The sequence below is a fragment of the Pleurodeles waltl genome, unplaced genomic scaffold, assembly GCF_031143425.1.
Source record: "Pleurodeles waltl isolate 20211129_DDA unplaced genomic scaffold, aPleWal1.hap1.20221129 scaffold_236, whole genome shotgun sequence".
Lineage (NCBI taxonomy): Eukaryota > Metazoa > Chordata > Amphibia > Caudata > Salamandridae > Pleurodeles > Pleurodeles waltl.
This window is the reverse complement of record NW_027149942.1, coordinates 192,290-211,883: the sequence shown is the minus strand read 5'-3', so window position 1 is coordinate 211,883 and position 19,594 is coordinate 192,290. Positions and strand designations below refer to the sequence as shown.

General features: G+C 44.3%; 6 non-coding genes across 6 annotated transcripts; all 6 read right to left on the bottom strand.

Annotated features, from left to right (window-relative positions):
• Window positions 1-403: 403 nt before the first annotated feature.
• TRNAD-GUC (transfer RNA aspartic acid (anticodon GUC)) lies at window positions 404-475 on the bottom strand. The gene has a single exon. It is a non-coding gene; the product is annotated as a tRNA-Asp (tRNA).
• A 363-nt stretch (window positions 476-838) lies between these two features.
• TRNAY-GUA (transfer RNA tyrosine (anticodon GUA)) lies at window positions 839-924 on the bottom strand. The gene is given in 2 exon segments: window positions 839-874; window positions 888-924. It is a non-coding gene; the product is annotated as a tRNA-Tyr (tRNA).
• A 6,608-nt stretch (window positions 925-7,532) lies between these two features.
• On the bottom strand, window positions 7,533-7,604 carry TRNAD-GUC (transfer RNA aspartic acid (anticodon GUC)). The gene has a single exon. It is a non-coding gene; the product is annotated as a tRNA-Asp (tRNA).
• Window positions 7,605-7,967: 363 nt separating this feature from the next.
• Window positions 7,968-8,053, bottom strand: TRNAY-GUA (transfer RNA tyrosine (anticodon GUA)). The gene is given in 2 exon segments: window positions 7,968-8,003; window positions 8,017-8,053. It is a non-coding gene; the product is annotated as a tRNA-Tyr (tRNA).
• A 6,608-nt stretch (window positions 8,054-14,661) lies between these two features.
• On the bottom strand, window positions 14,662-14,733 carry TRNAD-GUC (transfer RNA aspartic acid (anticodon GUC)). Its single transcript has one exon. It is a non-coding gene; the product is annotated as a tRNA-Asp (tRNA).
• A 363-nt stretch (window positions 14,734-15,096) lies between these two features.
• TRNAY-GUA (transfer RNA tyrosine (anticodon GUA)) lies at window positions 15,097-15,182 on the bottom strand. Its single transcript is given in 2 exon segments — window positions 15,097-15,132; window positions 15,146-15,182. It is a non-coding gene; the product is annotated as a tRNA-Tyr (tRNA).
• Between the last annotated feature and the right edge of the window lie 4,412 nt (window positions 15,183-19,594).

Here is a 19,594-nt window from a genome sequence, read left to right as displayed (position 1 = left end):
ATACATTTGAAATTAACCATGACGCGATTACGTGGAATTGATAATCAAGCAAAACAGCCAGTACCAATTGTTCACCACATAGTACTTTGTTTTTCTGTAAATATTAAACATTCGCTGTCGACTAAGTGGTCCATAACTTAAAATCAAAATGTACAAATGTGTTCCCAAAACTTGATTCCTTCATGTTGAAAGCTTTCTCTGTTGGATTTCCAAGCCTGCCAGCTCTGCTAGAGGCGCCTCGGTGTTGGTATTTATTACAATTCTATATGCTGCCACTGATCATATTATACAGTGCACTTCATATACATTAAATCGCAATACTTCTAAAATGTCGAGATTGTAAACGAAACAAATAACAAAATGTATTTCTAAAGTGTAAACATGGTTAAGTCATAAACATAGTCTCCCCGTCGGGGAATTGAACCCCGGTCTCCCGCGTGACAGGCGGGGATACTGACCACTATACTAACGAGGAACTGATGACTCCCTGGTACCTGACCTCCTACTGATTGTTCTACCTGTCCCCCTGCTGGGGGCGCTGCACCCACAGAAATGTCAGTGTTGACCCCATCTGTGCAAGGAAAGAGCCGCTCTCTTTGTATCACTGATTTACAGCTTCCTCTGCACAGACTCCTCCTTTTCTCTCTCTGACAATCCCTGGGATCAGCGGCTGCACCTCCATCCATTTCTGCTCTGGCTAAATTCACTTCTTGGTGCCATCTGAGAAAAATGGGGGAGACAAAAACAATTGTCAAGCTCTAGCGTCGTTGCTTCAAAACATGGCGTATTTTAATTTCAGAATGTGAAAAGAAATATGAAGAGCAAATACGAAAAAAAATCCTTCGAGCCGGATTTGAACCAGCGACCTAAGGATATCAGCTTCACCACTACAGTCCTCCGCTCTACCAACTGAGCTATCGAAGGGACGGAAGCATCATGTGACTGCAGCCTTCAGGTTATGTACCTGCCAGCAGTGGGGCCCATGGTGATCATGTGTATGTGTGCTGGGCATTTAAAGACCGAGGTCACATATCAAGCTGTGTCTTCAGGATGCATGCTGTTTATTTTCAGATGCCTATCTCATTCTCCAGCATCACAAACCTACAATCAGCATCATTTCATCTACCACCGGAGTACTTTTTGGAAACTCATCGCACAATAACTACAAAGGGTGACTCTGCATTTTAATTGGCAAGGCGTGCTTTTCCTCTTCATTTGCGTACTCTGGAAAACACATGCCGCTTTAGCAATGCACATTTTCAGTGCTTTTCTAATATCTCAATATTTCAGCAGCAAGCATGGGGGAGGGCTTTCTGTTGAAGTCAGTCATACAGCCATTGTCTTTCCATCTTGATTACCTTTACTTAGAATTCAAAAAAATAAATGTGTCTTGTCGCAGACGCACAAAGTGATTTCTCAGCATTCTCAATGGTTTATTAAAAATAATGGGAACTAACTTTCTTGAGAAAAGTACAGCTCAGGAAATAAAATGGCAAAACCATCACAACAAGTATGTCGGCCAATGAACTCAGCAGGAATGCTGAAAGTTGTGTAGATTCTTAAACTTTGGAAAGCTTGGCGCTCAGTGTAAGAATGATAGGGAGTGTGCGGTGAGGATGCAGGCATGTTGCCCCCCCCTGTGATTGGTGAAGGCGTGAACAATGACAATATTAACACTTACCAGTTTTACATAAAAAACCTTGCTCTAGTGCAAGGGTGCCCAACATAAGTCCAGTAGAGTCGGATCCATGCCGGATTTGCAGGATATCCACAAGATATATATATGATTGCCAGAAATGAACAACAGTTACATATTAAGCTCGTCCGAGGTCACCTTGAAAACCTGGCATGGACGGCCCCGCCTCCCACTGCAATGGAAACCATTCTCTAACACACAGGATGGGGGGAGTGATACTGCTTCCTACCTGGCCTCGTGCAGGAAGGAAGCCAGAGACAGTGTCTGTTAAACTCACTACAAACAGTGGCAACTTGGAACGATTTCACATTTAAGGCTGCACCCAACATTGTCTGCAGCTTGCCAGGCTGTGAGCAGGCCCAGGGTTTGCACAGACTTGAACAGATCCAGCTCTGCTTAAGAGGCTCAGCACTGGTTCTGTAAAGTGTCCATCCCTGGCCAGCCACAGTGCACGTGAGGAGCTGCTCATCCGGTTCTGTGCTCTTGTGCAACAAAAGGAAAGTAAAGTGACCTGATTTCTAAAGTGTTTGCTATTTCCATATGTCACCTTCATAGCACCGTAAATAACCAGTATTCATAGCAGCCACTTTATATACCTTGTGAGGGAAAAGCGTTGAGCCCACTCGGCTCGGATTTAAGAATGTGACCTGTAAGTCATGCTCAGGTACCAGCAGGGGGCACTTTACTAGTGAGCCATCTTGGAGGCTGCCCATGACTGACTCTGCCCTAGCCCACCCGACCTTTTTGAGACAAGCATCTGTTGTGAAAACTCCTCGTCCCCCCCTGGCTCCCAGCAAAGGCCTGACAGCCATCATCTCACCCCTGGAAGCACCTAGAAACTCTGCTGCTAGGCGCTCTCGAGCACAGTGTCAGTCCCACGGCTGCCTGCGTGTCTTTGACTTCTTCAGGCATCCCTCGCGCTTCCACATAAAGTGTAGCTCGTGACACGCATCACCAGAAGGGAGATTATGGTTGGGGCATAGAAGCTAGACCCCAGGCGCTACATTACATACCCTGCACTGATGCTACAGCAATTGGGCATCGTCATTTGAACGTATTTGCCCTGGTTAGTCAGCGCAAATGTCTTTTTATTTAGCACGTTGATATGCCACAAATGTCATCACAAAACAGGATCAGTACAAGTGTAACATATGCATCCCAGAAATGCAGAAGCGTTGGTTCAACACTGCAATGTATGTAATCCCCCCCCCCCCCGGACTGAAAAATGCACTTAAGGAGCAAACACTTTTTTTTTAGCTCAAATCACTCAGCTGTGTTTTTATAAAACATTACTGGTTTCTTGACAGCAGTGTGAATGATGACCCGAATTGCAGTATGAACAGGGCCTGGCTATTGTTGGCAGCTCTTTCATGGCAGTACCACAATGGCTCCAGATGACAAACAAGCCTTGGTAAAGCTAATAGATCTTGCCTATGTGGGATCTATTGGTTTTGTGAATGTTTTTTTAGCCACATTGTACAGCAGCTCTGGCTTCAGTGCAGCATGGATGAATGTAAAAAAAAGCACTATGAAGTGATCAATGCTGGCTGTGTCATATACAGCTTTTTTCCTTTACTTTCAGCCATGTTGCAGCATGGCTAAATCACTGGCAAAACCAGTAGCTATCACATAGGCGATACCTATTGGCTTTGCCAATGCTTGTGTTCCTTGCCATTAATAACCTGACATCTGAAAAACATCAGGACTTTTACAAGGAGACGTGCACACTACAGGATACTGTCATTTCACTACTAACGCACCTCATGCTTGTCAATGGAAGGTTCCATGGTGTAATGGTTAGCACTCTGGACTTTGAGTCCAGCGATCTGAGTTTGAATCTCGGTAGAACCTGCTGTAGTTTTAATAATTTAACATTCATTTCTTTAGTTTTGTATTATTTTAAAATTTTCAGTCCCGTACTAATTACAAGCGAGCTAATATCTTTTGCACAGTTTACATCATCTATGCGTTGCTTATCTTGTTTATTTGAAATATGTTACTATATGGATGATATCAATTAAAATTGTAGCACAGAAGTATCGCTCGTCATATATATTAATAATGCAGAACAAGTTAGGTGGTCATAGATATTAATAATAATGCAGAACAAGGTAGATGGAAGTGTTAAAAGTGTTTCCGCCCAGTTTCAAACCCGCGACCTTTCACGGGGGCAGCGAACGTGATAACCACTACACTACAGAAACTCGCGGGAGCTGATGTCGCATGTACATTATACTGAGAATTATAAAGGGGTGGGGCATTGGGGGTGACGAGCAGTGAGGGGAGTGCACTGTGCACTCCCCTCAGTGCACATGTGTGTTTGGCCGGCCATCTGGGGCACACTGCTGCCGGGCTGGAGAGAGCAGGCACAGGCTCCCAGTCTGTCTGGGAGCACCGTGGCTGGGCACTCCCAGCCAATCCTAACGCTTCTCTGAGCAGCGTCAGGATTGGCCGCAGGGCAGGCTGGGAGCCTGCTGCTGACGGAGGAGCAGCGGTGCGACGGAGCAGGTAAGTTTTTAGTTTTTTAACTTTTTAATATTGTTAATATTCTCCTTGCCTCCCCACACCCCGCTCTCCACCCCACCTCTGGTAACCCCTGTGAGTCGCGACTGCCACTTAGTCAAGGAGAGTTATCTTTCCCTTAGAGTCCACTCTAGTCAAGGGGGCAAAAAGATTCTGAATCTCTGCCTAACTGAACAACACTTTAATCACCCCAGAGCCTTCCAGTAGCTGACATCACACCCAAAGAAACAATTACTAACAAGACACCATTGTGAATTATGTCCAATTCACTTTTATCCTCTTCTGAACACATCTGCTCCACCTTGGATTACATCCATGCCCAGGAATATAGTAAGGGAGCCGTTCTTGTAGCTCCTTGTTACCAAGTTTCGTCCTTGGCAACCCAACTCTCTCTTCCTTACCTATCACCTGCAGACGAAAGAAAAATAGCGCACAAACAAAGCAAGTTTCATGTTGAAATTAAACATAGGAATTGGCAGACCTTAACTCCAGCTTGAACAATGGAATGGAAGCACATTTTAGTTATGTTTTTACAAATGCAATTGTCTTAAACACAGTAAATGATGAGTGACTATAAAATATATCATTTGTTAAGATACCAAGGTATAAATGCATCTGGTTAACATTTCATAAAAGCAGTTTATATCTAACAAGTGTAATATCACTCACAAAGGCACCATAATGTTGTGGTCTTTTAATGCATCACATTTACATGGGTATAGTTTTTCACACAATATATGAAGGTAAATGCTGTCCTTCTCTTCTACCAAAGAAAGCATAAAGGCACAGCCATGTTATGCTCTGTCACACCCATTGCTGTGAAACATCTGGTGGAGCCCTGGGGGTGCATCTGTAACGTAATGGGTATTTGTAAGGCACGCAATCACCTGCAAGGGTTTCCTGGCGCTGAGCAGGCGTGTGTGTGTGTAGCCCTGTCTAAGGTAGGTTGGTTTATTAAAAACGCAGGTCTTCAACTTCTTGCAGAATTGAAGAAGAGAATAAAATGCTCTTGTGTGAAATGGGAGTCCATTCCATGCTTTAGGAGTGATGCAACAGAACACCCATCCTCCTGATCTGGTTCTCTGTATGTATGGGATGTGTGTGAGTAGGAGCCCTGAGTAGATGGAAGTCTCTTGGTGGTTGTGGAAAGAGAAGCAACTGGTCAAGTAGGTGGGGCCTACGTTGTGTTGTGCCTTGAATGTGTATGTAAGGTGTTTGAAATTAGTTCATTTCTGTTTCGGGAGACAGTGGAGCTCTCTGAGGTATGGTGAGATGTGAATTCAGAGCGGGAGGTTGAGGATGAGTCTGGGTGCCAAATTCCAGGTAGTTTTCTAGTGAGTTATCTGATGTTTCAAGCATAGAGAGCATCCCCGTGGCCCAACTTGCTGCTAACTTGGTCATGAGTGGCAGTTTTCTAGTGTTGCTGGCTGTGGATTCTAATGATGAGTATTGTCTGCTTTCAAGCCCTGCAGGAGGGTTGCCACTTTTTCAGAGAAGAATTCTAAATATTTCTGTCTAGACTCAGGTTACGGAAGGTCCGGGAGATTGTATTTAAATAGTAGTTTGTGGAAAGTTGCACTCCACTCTTTCGGACCTTCATACAAGGAGTAAAACTTTCCTCTTAGCAGTGAACTTACAGCCTGTGATAGTATTCTCTCAGTTCTGAGACTCACACTGAGTAGGGCTTTGAGAAACTTGTTCCAATAAAGAAAATAAAGACGGACTGAAGGGGGCTCAGAAAGAAATGAGGGGTGAAGAAAGAAAGAAGCTGGAATGTGGAGGGAAATAGATTGATGTTGTTAAAGTAATGTTTTATTTTACCAAGTTTGAGAGGGTTTAAAGTTTGACTACTCAGCACTGAAGGTAATGGATATCAAACAAAAAGTCACTGTGGAAACCTGGGATCTTTAGAGCTTCAGTCTAACGTCCTAGCCAAGAGCCCATGGAGGGGCTCTGTTGTTTTGGAGAGCTCACAGGTATCTTTACAGGTGTCCAGGTCTCTCATCACCTCCCCCCTTAGTCTGAAAGAAGCCTCGCCGGGGGTCGCTGCTCTCTTTACAGCAGTGTGGACCAGACATCACCACACAGGCTTAAACCTACGCTTTCGCCGACTGACCAAGATATACAAAAAGCCAGAATAAAACACCAGACATGGAAGACACACTGCATTCATGGAGACCACGAAGAAAGAGATACTGCACATTAAATAGATTTACATTAAATAGATGGAGAATACTTGACGGAGACACAAACTATTAAAACAAGCATTTGCAATGCAACGGGTCTCGCGTTTGCTCATGTTACAGCTGATCGCGTTGTAAACTCCTAACCCGACTTTTCACCTATCGGGCAAAAGTGCATTTATGTACATAACCCGAAAAAGTGAAGTTAATTATGTAAAGTGCTCGACTTCTGCCAAGCGAGATCGCGCTCGTGAATGAGAGAAAAAGAAGTCCATGAGCCCGATGGAAAACAGCGAGCCTCGCATGTTTTCTGTACTTGGTCGCTGCGCTGGAGGAGGGCGAGCCACCGGAAAAGGCATGACCTATGCGTGCCTTCGACTAATGAAAGCAAGCGGATTTTATTAGGCAAGCCCACGTACCAATAAAAAACACTGACGTGACGTTGACAGGGCTCCGAGCCCTTTTCTAAACACTAAAGCGTCTCGCTGCGATACGCATGCGCGAGCGCATGCAACGCAGGCTCGACCCTAAAAACATGAATAACCAATACACTACCCGGAAGCCTACGTTTCTTCGTTACTACAACTTGCATTCACTCCAATTTCAGAAAAGTACGTTCGTTATTAAAAAAGATACAGTTTGGTTCTAATTGTTTGTATAGATGATATATAGTTTTAGTTGAAAATCAGAGGCGCAACTAGAAAAAGTAATAGTGATGAAGCTTATAATACATTTGAAATTAACCATGACGCGATTACGTGGAATTGATAATCAAGCAAAACAGCCAGTACCAATTGTTCACCACATAGTACTTTGTTTTTCTGTAAATATTAAACATTCGCTGTCGACTAAGTGGTCCATAACTTAAAATCAAAATGTACAAATGTGTTCCCAAAACTTGATTCCTTCATGTTGAAAGCTTTCTCTGTTGGATTTCCAAGCCTGCCAGCTCTGCTAGAGGCGCCTCGGTGTTGGTATTTATTACAATTCTATATGCTGCCACTGATCATATTATACAGTGCACTTCATATACATTAAATCGCAATACTTCTAAAATGTCGAGATTGTAAACGAAACAAATAACAAAATGTATTTCTAAAGTGTAAACATGGTTAAGTCATAAACATAGTCTCCCCGTCGGGGAATTGAACCCCGGTCTCCCGCGTGACAGGCGGGGATACTGACCACTATACTAACGAGGAACTGATGACTCCCTGGTACCTGACCTCCTACTGATTGTTCTACCTGTCCCCCTGCTGGGGGCGCTGCACCCACAGAAATGTCAGTGTTAACCCCATCTGTGCAAGGAAAGAGCCGCTCTCTTTGTATCACTGATTTACAGCTTCCTCTGCACAGACTCCTCCTTTTCTCTCTCTGACAGTCACTGGGATCAGCGGCTGCACCTCCGTCCATTTCTGCTCTGGCTAAATTCACTTCTTGGTGCCATCTGAGAAAAATGGGGGAGACAAAAACAATTGTCAAGCTCTAGCGTCGTTGCTTCAAAACATGGCGTATTTTAATTTCAGAATGTGAAAAGAAATATGAAGAGCAAATACGAAAAAAAATCCTTCGAGCCGGATTTGAACCAGCGACCTAAGGATATCAGCTTCACCACTACAGTCCTCCGCTCTACCAACTGAGCTATCGAAGGGACGGAAGCATCATGTGACTGCAGCCTTCAGGTTATGTACCTGCCAGCAGTGGGGCCCATGGTGATCATGTGTATGTGTGCTGGGCATTTAAAGACCGAGGTCACATATCAAGCTGTGTCTTCAGGATGCATGCTGGTTATTTTCAGATGCCTATCTCATTCTCCAGCATCACAAACCTACAATCAGCATCATTTCATCTACCACCGGAGTACTTTTTGGAAACTCATCGCACAATAACTACAAAGGGTGACTCTGCATTTTAATTGGCAAGGCGTGCTTTTCCTCTTCATTTGCGTACTCTGGAAAACACATGCCGCTTTAGCAATGCACATTTTCAGTGCTTTTCTAATATCTCAATATTTCAGCAGCAAGCATGGGGGAGGGCTTTCTGTTGAAGTCAGTCATACAGCCATTGTCTTTCCATCTTGATTACCTTTACTTAGAATTCAAAAAAATAAATGTGTCTTGTCGCAGACGCACAAAGTGATTTCTCAGCATTCTCAATGGTTTATTAAAAATAATGGGAACTAACTTTCTTGAGAAAAGTACAGCTCAGGAAATAAAATGGCAAAACCATCACAACAAGTATGTCGGCCAATGAACTCAGCAGGAATGCTGAAAGTTGTGTAGATTCTTAAACTTTGGAAAGCTTGGCGCTCAGTGTAAGAATGATAGGGAGTGTGCGGTGAGGATGCAGGCAAGTTGCCCCCCCCTGTGATTGGTGAAGGCGTGAACAATGACAATATTAACACTTACCAGTTTTACATAAAAAACCTTGCTCTAGTGCAAGGGTGCCCAACATAAGTCCAGTAGAGTCGGATCCATGCCGGATTTGCAGGATATCCACAAGATATATATATGATTGCCAGAAATGAACAACAGTTACATATTAAGCTCGTCCGAGGTCACCTTGAAAACCTGGCATGGACGGCCCCGCCTCCCACTGCAATGGAAACCATTCTCTAACACACAGGATGGGGGGAGTGATACTGCTTCCTACCTGGCCTCGTGCAGGAAGGAAGCCAGAGGCAGTGTCTGTTAAACTCACTACAAACAGTGGCAACTTGGAACGATTTCACATTTAAGGCTGCACCCAACATTGTCTGCAGCTTGCCAGGCTGTGAGCAGGCCCAGGGTTTGCACAGACTTGAACAGATCCAGCTCTGCTTAAGAGGCTCAGCACTGGTTCTGTAAAGTGTCCATCCCTGGCCAGCCACAGTGCACGTGAGGAGCTGCTCATCCGGTTCTGTGCTCTTGTGCAACAAAAGGAAAGTAAAGTGACCTGATTTCTAAAGTGTTTGCTATTTCCATATGTCACCTTCATAGCACCGTAAATAACCAGTATTCATAGCAGCCACTTTATATACCTTGTGAGGGAAAAGCGTTGAGCCCACTCGGCTCGGATTTAAGAATGTGACCTGTAAGTCATGCTCAGGTACCAGCAGGGGGCACTTTACTAGTGAGCCATCTTGGAGGCTGCCCATGACTGACTCTGCCCTAGCCCACCCCACCTTTTTGAGACAAGCATCTGTTGTGAAAACTCCTCGTCCCCCCCTGGCTCCCAGCAAAGGCCTGACAGCCATCATCTCACCCCTGGAAGCACCTAGAAACTCTGCTGCTAGGCGCTCTCGAGCACAGTGTCAGTCCCACGGCTGCCTGCGTGTCTTTGACTTCTTCAGGCATCCCTCGCGCTTCCACATAAAGTGTAGCTCGTGACACGCATCACCAGAAGGGAGATTATGGTTGGGGCATAGAAGCTAGACCCCAGGCGCTACATTACATACCCTGCACTGATGCTACAGCAATTGGGCATCGTCATTTGAACGTATTTGCCCTGGTTAGTCAGCGCAAATGTCTTTTTATTTAGCACGTTGATATGCCACAAATGTCATCACAAAACAGGATCAGTACAAGTGTAACATATGCATCCCAGAAATGCAGAAGCGTTGGTTCAACACTGCAATGTATGTAATCCCCCCCCCCCCCGGACTGAAAAATGCACTTAAGGAGCAAACACTTTTTTTTTAGCTCAAATCACTCAGCTGTGTTTTTATAAAACATTACTGGTTTCTTGACAGCAGTGTGAATGATGACCCGAATTGCAGTATGAACAGGGCCTGGCTATTGTTGGCAGCTCTTTCATGGCAGTACCACAATGGCTCCAGATGACAAACAAGCCTTGGTAAAGCTAATAGATCTTGCCTATGTGGGATCTATTGGTTTTGTGAATGTTTTTTTAGCCACATTGTACAGCAGCTCTGGCTTCAGTGCAGCATGGATGAATGTAAAAAAAAGCACTATGAAGTGATCAATGCTGGCTGTGTCATATACAGCTTTTTTCCTTTACTTTCAGCCATGTTGCAGCATGGCTAAATCACTGGCAAAACCAGTAGCTATCACATAGGCGATACCTATTGGCTTTGCCAATGCTTGTGTTCCTTGCCATTAATAACCTGACATCTGAAAAACATCAGGACTTTTACAAGGAGACGTGCACACTACAGGATACTGTCATTTCACTACTAACGCACCTCATGCTTGTCAATGGAAGGTTCCATGGTGTAATGGTTAGCACTCTGGACTTTGAGTCCAGCGATCTGAGTTTGAATCTCGGTAGAACCTGCTGTAGTTTTAATAATTTAACATTCATTTCTTTAGTTTTGTATTATTTTAAAATTTTCAGTCCCGTACTAATTACAAGCGAGCTAATATCTTTTGCACAGTTTACATCATCTATGCGTTGCTTATCTTGTTTATTTGAAATATGTTACTATATGGATGATATCAATTAAAATTGTAGCACAGAAGTATCGCTCGTCATATATATTAATAATGCAGAACAAGTTAGGTGGTCATAGATATTAATAATAATGCAGAACAAGGTAGATGGAAGTGTTAAAAGTGTTTCCGCCCAGTTTCAAACCCGCGACCTTTCACGGGGGCAGCGAACGTGATAACCACTACACTACAGAAACTCACGGGAGCTGATGTCGCATGTACATTATACTGAGAATTATAAAGGGGTGGGGCATTGGGGGTGACGAGCAGTGAGGGGAGTGCACTGTGCACTCCCCTCAGTGCACATGTGTGTTTGGCCGGCCATCTGGGGCACACTGCTGCCGGGCTGGAGAGAGCAGGCACAGGCTCCCAGTCTGTCTGGGAGCACCGTGGCTGGGCACTCCCAGCCAATCCTAACGCTTCTCTGAGCAGCGTCAGGATTGGCCGCAGGGCAGGCTGGGAGCCTGCTGCTGACGGAGGAGCAGCGGTGCGACGGAGCAGGTAAGTTTTTAGTTTTTTAACTTTTTAATATTGTTAATATTCTCCTTGCCTCCCCACACCCCGCTCTCCACCCCACCTCTGGTAACCCCTGTGAGTCGCGACTGCCACTTAGTCAAGGAGAGTTATCTTTCCCTTAGAGTCCACTCTAGTCAAGGGGGCAAAAAGATTCTGAATCTCTGCCTAACTGAACAACACTTTAATCACCCCAGAGCCTTCCAGTAGCTGACATCACACCCAAAGAAACAATTACTAACAAGACACCATTGTGAATTATGTCCAATTCACTTTTATCCTCTTCTGAACACATCTGCTCCACCTTGGATTACATCCATGCCCAGGAATATAGTAAGGGAGCCGTTCTTGTAGCTCCTTGTTACCAAGTTTCGTCCTTGGCAACCCAACTCTCTCTTCCTTACCTATCACCTGCAGACGAAAGAAAAATAGCGCACAAACAAAGCAAGTTTCATGTTGAAATTAAACATAGGAATTGGCAGACCTTAACTCCAGCTTGAACAATGGAATGGAAGCACATTTTAGTTATGTTTTTACAAATGCAATTGTCTTAAACACAGTAAATGATGAGTGACTATAAAATATATCATTTGTTAAGATACCAAGGTATAAATGCATCTGGTTAACATTTCATAAAAGCAGTTTATATCTAACAAGTGTAATATCACTCACAAAGGCACCATAATGTTGTGGTCTTTTAATGCATCACATTTACATGGGTATAGTTTTTCACACAATATATGAAGGTAAATGCTGTCCTTCTCTTCTACCAAAGAAAGCATAAAGGCACAGCCATGTTATGCTCTGTCACACCCATTGCTGTGAAACATCTGGTGGAGCCCTGGGGGTGCATCTGTAACGTAATGGGTATTTGTAAGGCACGCAATCACCTGCAAGGGTTTCCTGGCGCTGAGCAGGCGTGTGTGTGTGTAGCCCTGTCTAAGGTAGGTTGGTTTATTAAAAACGCAGGTCTTCAACTTCTTGCAGAATTGAAGAAGAGAATAAAATGCTCTTGTGTGAAATGGGAGTCCATTCCATGCTTTAGGAGTGATGCAACAGAACACCCATCCTCCTGATCTGGTTCTCTGTATGTATGGGATGTGTGTGAGTAGGAGCCCTGAGTAGATGGAAGTCTCTTGGTGGTTGTGGAAAGAGAAGCAACTGGTCAAGTAGGTGGGGCCTACGTTGTGTTGTGCCTTGAATGTGTATGTAAGGTGTTTGAAATTAGTTCATTTCTGTTTCGGGAGACAGTGGAGCTCTCTGAGGTATGGTGAGATGTGAATTCAGAGCGGGAGGTTGAGGATGAGTCTGGGTGCCAAATTCCAGGTAGTTTTCTAGTGAGTTATCTGATGTTTCAAGCATAGAGAGCATCCCCGTGGCCCAACTTGCTGCTAACTTGGTCATGAGTGGCAGTTTTCTAGTGTTGCTGGCTGTGGATTCTAATGATGAGTATTGTCTGCTTTCAAGCCCTGCAGGAGGGTTGCCACTTTTTCAGAGAAGAATTCTAAATATTTCTGTCTAGACTCAGGTTACGGAAGGTCCGGGAGATTGTATTTAAATAGTAGTTTGTGGAAAGTTGCACTCCACTCTTTCGGACCTTCATACAAGGAGTAAAACTTTCCTCTTAGCAGTGAACTTACAGCCTGTGATAGTATTCTCTCAGTTCTGAGACTCACACTGAGTAGGGCTTTGAGAAACTTGTTCCAATAAAGAAAATAAAGACGGACTGAAGGGGGCTCAGAAAGAAATGAGGGGTGAAGAAAGAAAGAAGCTGGAATGTGGAGGGAAATAGATTGATGTTGTTAAAGTAATGTTTTATTTTACCAAGTTTGAGAGGGTTTAAAGTTTGACTACTCAGCACTGAAGGTAATGGATATCAAACAAAAAGTCACTGTGGAAACCTGGGATCTTTAGAGCTTCAGTCTAACGTCCTAGCCAAGAGCCCATGGAGGGGCTCTGTTGTTTTGGAGAGCTCACAGGTATCTTTACAGGTGTCCAGGTCTCTCATCACCTCCCCCCTTAGTCTGAAAGAAGCCTCGCCGGGGGTCGCTGCTCTCTTTACAGCAGTGTGGACCAGACATCACCACACAGGCTTAAACCTACGCTTTCGCCGACTGACCAAGATATACAAAAAGCCAGAATAAAACACCAGACATGGAAGACACACTGCATTCATGGAGACCACGAAGAAAGAGATACTGCACATTAAATAGATTTACATTAAATAGATGGAGAATACTTGACGGAGACACAAACTATTAAAACAAGCATTTGCAATGCAACGGGTCTCGCGTTTGCTCATGTTACAGCTGATCGCGTTGTAAACTCCTAACCCGACTTTTCACCTATCGGGCAAAAGTGCATTTATGTACATAACCCGAAAAAGTGAAGTTAATTATGTAAAGTGCTCGACTTCTGCCAAGCGAGATCGCGCTCGTGAATGAGAGAAAAAGAAGTCCATGAGCCCGATGGAAAACAGCGAGCCTCGCATGTTTTCTGTACTTGGTCGCTGCGCTGGAGGAGGGCGAGCCACCGGAAAAGGCATGACCTATGCGTGCCTTCGACTAATGAAAGCAAGCGGATTTTATTAGGCAAGCCCACGTACCAATAAAAAACACTGACGTGACGTTGACAGGGCTCCGAGCCCTTTTCTAAACACTAAAGCGTCTCGCTGCGATACGCATGCGCGAGCGCATGCAACGCAGGCTCGACCCTAAAAACATGAATAACCAATACACTACCCGGAAGCCTACGTTTCTTCGTTACTACAACTTGCATTCACTCCAATTTCAGAAAAGTACGTTCGTTATTAAAAAAGATACAGTTTGGTTCTAATTGTTTGTATAGATGATATATAGTTTTAGTTGAAAATCAGAGGCGCAACTAGAAAAAGTAATAGTGATGAAGCTTATAATACATTTGAAATTAACCATGACGCGATTACGTGGAATTGATAATCAAGCAAAACAGCCAGTACCAATTGTTCACCACATAGTACTTTGTTTTTCTGTAAATATTAAACATTCGCTGTCGACTAAGTGGTCCATAACTTAAAATCAAAATGTACAAATGTGTTCCCAAAACTTGATTCCTTCATGTTGAAAGCTTTCTCTGTTGGATTTCCAAGCCTGCCAGCTCTGCTAGAGGCGCCTCGGTGTTGGTATTTATTACAATTCTATATGCTGCCACTGATCATATTATACAGTGCACTTCATATACATTAAATCGCAATACTTCTAAAATGTCGAGATTGTAAACGAAACAAATAACAAAATGTATTTCTAAAGTGTAAACATGGTTAAGTCATAAACATAGTCTCCCCGTCGGGGAATTGAACCCCGGTCTCCCGCGTGACAGGCGGGGATACTGACCACTATACTAACGAGGAACTGATGACTCCCTGGTACCTGACCTCCTACTGATTGTTCTACCTGTCCCCCTGCTGGGGGCGCTGCACCCACAGAAATGTCAGTGTTGACCCCATCTGTGCAAGGAAAGAGCCGCTCTCTTTGTATCACTGATTTACAGCTTCCTCTGCACAGACTCCTCCTTTTCTCTCTCTGACAATCCCTGGGATCAGCGGCTGCACCTCCATCCATTTCTGCTCTGGCTAAATTCACTTCTTGGTGCCATCTGAGAAAAATGGGGGAGACAAAAACAATTGTCAAGCTCTAGCGTCGTTGCTTCAAAACATGGCGTATTTTAATTTCAGAATGTGAAAAGAAATATGAAGAGCAAATACGAAAAAAAATCCTTCGAGCCGGATTTGAACCAGCGACCTAAGGATATCAGCTTCACCACTACAGTCCTCCGCTCTACCAACTGAGCTATCGAAGGGACGGAAGCATCATGTGACTGCAGCCTTCAGGTTATGTACCTGCCAGCAGTGGGGCCCATGGTGATCATGTGTATGTGTGCTGGGCATTTAAAGACCGAGGTCACATATCAAGCTGTGTCTTCAGGATGCATGCTGTTTATTTTCAGATGCCTATCTCATTCTCCAGCATCACAAACCTACAATCAGCATCATTTCATCTACCACCGGAGTACTTTTTGGAAACTCATCGCACAATAACTACAAAGGGTGACTCTGCATTTTAATTGGCAAGGCGTGCTTTTCCTCTTCATTTGCGTACTCTGGAAAACACATGCCGCTTTAGCAATGCACATTTTCAGTGCTTTTCTAATATCTCAATATTTCAGCAGCAAGCATGGGGGAGGGCTTTCTGTTGAAGTCAGTCATACAGCCATTGTCTTTCCATCTTGATTACCTTTACTTAGAATTCAAAAAAATAAATGTGTCTTGTCGCAGACGCACAAAGTGATTTCTCAGCATTCTCAATGGTTTATTAAAAATAATGGGAACTAACTTTCTTGAGAAAAGTACAGCTCAGGAAATAAAATGGCAAAACCATCACAACAAGTATGTCGGCCAATGAACTCAGCAGGAATGCTGAAAGTTGTGTAGATTCTTAAACTTTGGAAAGCTTGGCGCTCAGTGTAAGAATGATAGGGAGTGTGCGGTGAGGATGCAGGCATGTTGCCCCCCCCTGTGATTGGTGAAGGCGTGAACAATGACAATATTAACACTTACCAGTTTTACATAAAAAACCTTGCTCTAGTGCAAGGGTGCCCAACATAAGTCCAGTAGAGTCGGATCCATGCCGGATTTGCAGGATATCCACAAGATATATATATGATTGCCAGAAATGAACAACAGTTACATATTAAGCTCGTCCGAGGTCACCTTGAAAACCTGGCATGGACGGCCCCGCCTCCCACTGCAATGGAAACCATTCTCTAACACACAGGATGGGGGGAGTGATACTGCTTCCTACCTGGCCTCGTGCAGGAAGGAAGCCAGAGGCAGTGTCTGTTAAACTCACTACAAACAGTGGCAACTTGGAACGATTTCACATTTAAGGCTGCACCCAACATTGTCTGCAGCTTGCCAGGCTGTGAGCAGGCCCAGGGTTTGCACAGACTTGAACAGATCCAGCTCTGCTTAAGAGGCTCAGCACTGGTTCTGTAAAGTGTCCATCCCTGGCCAGCCACAGTGCACGTGAGGAGCTGCTCATCCGGTTCTGTGCTCTTGTGCAACAAAAGGAAAGTAAAGTGACCTGATTTCTAAAGTGTTTGCTATTTCCATATGTCACCTTCATAGCACCGTAAATAACCAGTATTCATAGCAGCCACTTTATATACCTTGTGAGGGAAAAGCGTTGAGCCCACTCGGCTCGGATTTAAGAATGTGACCTGTAAGTCATGCTCAGGTACCAGCAGGGGGCACTTTACTAGTGAGCCATCTTGGAGGCTGCCCATGACTGACTCTGCCCTAGCCCACCCCACCTTTTTGAGACAAGCATCTGTTGTGAAAACTCCTCGTCCCCCCCTGGCTCCCAGCAAAGGCCTGACAGCCATCATCTCACCCCTGGAAGCACCTAGAAACTCTGCTGCTAGGCGCTCTCGAGCACAGTGTCAGTCCCACGGCTGCCTGCGTGTCTTTGACTTCTTCAGGCATCCCTCGCGCTTCCACATAAAGTGTAGCTCGTGACACGCATCACCAGAAGGGAGATTATGGTTGGGGCATAGAAGCTAGACCCCAGGCGCTACATTACATACCCTGCACTGATGCTACAGCAATTGGGCATCGTCATTTGAACGTATTTGCCCTGGTTAGTCAGCGCAAATGTCTTTTTATTTAGCACGTTGATATGCCACAAATGTCATCACAAAACAGGATCAGTACAAGTGTAACATATGCATCCCAGAAATGCAGAAGCGTTGGTTCAACACTGCAATGTATGTAATCCCCCCCCCCCCCGGACTGAAAAATGCACTTAAGGAGCAAACACTTTTTTTTTAGCTCAAATCACTCAGCTGTGTTTTTATAAAACATTACTGGTTTCTTGACAGCAGTGTGAATGATGACCCGAATTGCAGTATGAACAGGGCCTGGCTATTGTTGGCAGCTCTTTCATGGCAGTACCACAATGGCTCCAGATGACAAACAAGCCTTGGTAAAGCTAATAGATCTTGCCTATGTGGGATCTATTGGTTTTGTGAATGTTTTTTTAGCCACATTGTACAGCAGCTCTGGCTTCAGTGCAGCATGGATGAATGTAAAAAAAAGCACTATGAAGTGATCAATGCTGGCTGTGTCATATACAGCTTTTTTCCTTTACTTTCAGCCATGTTGCAGCATGGCTAAATCACTGGCAAAACCAGTAGCTATCACATAGGCGATACCTATTGGCTTTGCCAATGCTTGTGTTCCTTGCCATTAATAACCTGACATCTGAAAAACATCAGGACTTTTACAAGGAGACGTGCACACTACAGGATACTGTCATTTCACTACTAACGCACCTCATGCTTGTCAATGGAAGGTTCCATGGTGTAATGGTTAGCACTCTGGACTTTGAGTCCAGCGATCTGAGTTTGAATCTCGGTAGAACCTGCTGTAGTTTTAATAATTTAACATTCATTTCTTTAGTTTTGTATTATTTTAAAATTTTCAGTCCCGTACTAATTACAAGCGAGCTAATATCTTTTGCACAGTTTACATCATCTATGCGTTGCTTATCTTGTTTATTTGAAATATGTTACTATATGGATGATATCAATTAAAATTGTAGCACAGAAGTATCGCTCGTCATATATATTAATAATGCAGAACAAGTTAGGTGGTCATAGATATTAATAATAATGCAGAACAAGGTAGATGGAAGTGTTAAAAGTGTTTCCGCCCAGTTTCAAACCCGCGACCTTTCACGGGGGCAGCGAACGTGATAACCACTACACTACAGAAACTCACGGGAGCTGATGTCGCATGTACATTATACTGAGAATTATAAAGGGGTGGGGCATTGGGGGTGACGAGCAGTGAGGGGAGTGCACTGTGCACTCCCCTCAGTGCACATGTGTGTTTGGCCGGCCATCTGGGGCACACTGCTGCCGGGCTGGAGAGAGCAGGCACAGGCTCCCAGTCTGTCTGGGAGCACCGTGGCTGGGCACTCCCAGCCAATCCTAACGCTTCTCTGAGCAGCGTCAGGATTGGCCGCAGGGCAGGCTGGGAGCCTGCTGCTGACGGAGGAGCAGCGGTGCGACGGAGCAGGTAAGTTTTTAGTTTTTTAACTTTTTAATATTGTTAATATTCTCCTTGCCTCCCCACACCCCGCTCTCCACCCCACCTCTGGTAACCCCTGTGAGTCGCGACTGCCACTTAGTCAAGGAGAGTTATCTTTCCCTTAGAGTCCACTCTAGTCAAGGGGGCAAAAAGATTCTGAATCTCTGCCTAACTGAACAACACTTTAATCACCCCAGAGCCTTCCAGTAGCTGACATCACACCCAAAGAAACAATTACTAACAAGACACCATTGTGAATTATGTCCAATTCACTTTTATCCTCTTCTGAACACATCTGCTCCACCTTGGATTACATCCATGCCCAGGAATATAGTAAGGGAGCCGTTCTTGTAGCTCCTTGTTACCAAGTTTCGTCCTTGGCAACCCAACTCTCTCTTCCTTACCTATCACCTGCAGACGAAAGAAAAATAGCGCACAAACAAAGCAAGTTTCATGTTGAAATTAAACATAGGAATTGGCAGACCTTAACTCCAGCTTGAACAATGGAATGGAAGCACATTTTAGTTATGTTTTTACAAATGCAATTGTCTTAAACACAGTAAATGATGAGTGACTATAAAATATATCATTTGTTAAGATACCAAGGTATAAATGCATCTGGTTAACATTTCATAAAAGCAGTTTATATCTAACAAGTGTAATATCACTCACAAAGGCACCATAATGTTGTGGTCTTTTAATGCATCACATTTACATGGGTATAGTTTTTCACACAATATATGAAGGTAAATGCTGTCCTTCTCTTCTACCAAAGAAAGCATAAAGGCACAGCCATGTTATGCTCTGTCACACCCATTGCTGTGAAACATCTGGTGGAGCCCTGGGGGTGCATCTGTAACGTAATGGGTATTTGTAAGGCACGCAATCACCTGCAAGGGTTTCCTGGCGCTGAGCAGGCGTGTGTGTGTGTAGCCCTGTCTAAGGTAGGTTGGTTTATTAAAAACGCAGGTCTTCAACTTCTTGCAGAATTGAAGAAGAGAATAAAATGCTCTTGTGTGAAATGGGAGTCCATTCCATGCTTTAGGAGTGATGCAACAGAACACCCATCCTCCTGATCTGGTTCTCTGTATGTATGGGATGTGTGTGAGTAGGAGCCCTG